We start from the raw sequence: 2,500 nt of genomic DNA, 5'->3' as shown, positions 1-2,500 counted from the left end.
AGCGTGTGCCGATGGTGGTCGAGGCAAGCGCCCGCACCAGGGCCCAGCGTGTGCCGATGGTGGTCGAGGCAAGCGCCCTCACCAAGGCCGAGCGTGTGCCGATGGTGGTCGAGGCAACCGGCCGCACCAAGGGCCGGCGTGTGCCGATGGTGTTCGAGGCAACCGCCCGCACCAGGGCCCAGCGTGTGCCGATGGTGGTCGAGCCAGGAGCCCGCACCAAGGGCCGGCTTGTGCCGATGGTGTTCGGGGCAAGCGCCCGCACCAGGGCCCAGCGTGTGCCGATGGTGCTGGGGGCAAACGCCCGCCCCAGGGCCCAGCGTGTGCCGATGGTTATCGGGGCAACCGGCCGCACCAGGGCCCAGGGTCTGCCGATGGTGCTCGAGGCAACCGCCCGCACCAAGGCTCAGCATGTGCCGATTGTGATCGAGGCAACAACCCACACCAGGGCCCAGCTTGTGCCGATGGCGGTCGAGGCAAGTGCCCGTACCGAAGGGCAGCCTATGCCGATGATGGTCGATGCATGTGCCATCACCATGCGTCATCATGTGCCATTGATGGTCGAGGCCTTGGCCGAAGTTCGATTTTGAGCCACGGTGCCCATGCTTGGCTCCAGCATGTGCTGGTGCCGCATTTTTTTCACTCGGGACAGCATCGCCGGAGCATCGCCGGAGTACCGCCGGAGAACCTGACCGGCGGCATTGGGGTTCCGGCGATTGGGAGGGGGGCCGGGGGGGTGTGCGCACATGATGTGCGATGGGTGCTGGTACTTGGCCTTGTGTTGGCCCCCTATCCCTCATCAAACCTCTGAGAATTCACACCCCCTTAAAGAGCATTTGAGATTTTACAGGTTTGCTACCAGTAGCCGTTAAAGTGTCTGAAATGGGGACACTTTTTTCAAACGGTCACAAAATCTTCTCTACTTCGAGTTTTTAGCTGAATTTTTTTGTGCATGCCAACAAAAATAGAAGGATCATGCCTACAAAATTTGGGGCCAAAAATCCTTATAAAAAAATTTTAAAAAATCCCGAACCGCAAAAAGTTTCGAAAATCGTGAAAAATAGAAAACGAGTCATCTTCCAACGAAACTTCACGTGAAGGCTTAGGGGACCATTGTATGAATTTACAAGCCATAAAAATGGCATTGGCACGGCAGAAATTTGAAGATGTGCCTAAACCCACCAGGGCCCAGCGTGTGCCGATGGTGCTCGAGGCAACCGCCCGCACCAGGGCCCAGCGTGTGCCGATGGTGCCCGAGGCAAGCGCCCGCACCAGGGCCCAGCGTGTGCCGATGGTGGTCGAGGCAACCGCCCGCACCAGGGCCGATAGTGTGCCGATGGTGCTCGAGGCAACCTGTCGCACCAGGGCCCAGCGTGTGCCGATGGTGATCGAGGCAACCTGCCGCACCAGGGCCCAGCGTGTGCCGATGGTGGTCGAGGCAAGCGCCCGCACCAGCGCCCAGCGTGTGCCGATGGTGCTCGAGGCAACCGACCGCACCAGGGCCCAGCGTGTGCCGATGGTGCTCGAGGCAACCTGCCGCACCAGGGCCCAGCGTGTGCCGATGGTGGTCGAGGCAAGCGCCCGCACCAGGGCCCAGCGTGTGCCGATGGTGGTCGAGGCAACCGCCCGCACCAGGGCCCAGCGTGTGCCGATGGTGCTCGAGGCAACCTGCCGCACCAGGGCCGAGCGTGTGCCGATGGTGGTCGAGGCAAGCGCCCGCACCAGGGCCCAGCGTGTGCCGATGGTGGTCGAGGCAACCTGCCGCACCAGGGCCCAGCGTGTGCCGATGGTGCTCGAGGCAACCGACCGCACCAGGGCCGAGCGTGTGCCGATGGTGCTCGAGGCAAGCGCCCGCACCAGGGCCCAGCGTGTGCCGATGGTGCTCGAGGCAACCGACCGCACCAGGGCCGAGCGTGTGCCGATGGTGGTCGAGGCAAGCGCCCTCACCAGGGCCCAGCGTGTGCCGATGGTGGTCGAGGCAACCTGCCGCACCAGGGCCCAGCGTGTGCCGATGGTGCTCGAGGCAACCGACCGCACCAGGGCCGAGCGTGTGCCGATGGTGCTCGAGGCAAGCGCCCGCACCAGGGCCCAGCGTGTGCCGATGGTGGTCGAGGCAACCTGCCGCACCAGGGCCCAGCGTGTGCCGATGGTGCTCGAGGCAACCTGCCGCACCAGGGCCCAGCGTGTGCCGATGGTGGTCGAGGCAAGCGCCCGCACCAGGGCCCAGCGTGTGCCGATGGTGGTCGAGGCAACCGCCCGCACCAGGGCCCAGCGTGTGCCGATGGTGGTCGAGGCAACCGCCCGCACCCGGGCCCAGCGTGTGCCGATGGTGGTCGAGGCAACCTGCCGCACCAGGTCCCAGCGTGTGCCGATGGTGCTCGAGGCAACCGACCGCACCAGGGCGGAGCGTGTGCCGATGGTGGTCGAGGCAAGCGCCCGCACCAGGGCCCAGCGTGTGCCGATGGTGGTCGAGGCAACCTGCCGCACCAGGGCCCAACGTGTG

This window comes from Durio zibethinus, unplaced genomic scaffold, assembly GCF_047325235.1.
Source record: "Durio zibethinus cultivar Kanyao isolate XHJ-2024 unplaced genomic scaffold, ASM4732523v1 HiC_scaffold_2, whole genome shotgun sequence".
NCBI lineage: Eukaryota > Viridiplantae > Streptophyta > Magnoliopsida > Malvales > Malvaceae > Durio > Durio zibethinus.
This window is presented reverse-complemented; position numbering follows the sequence as displayed.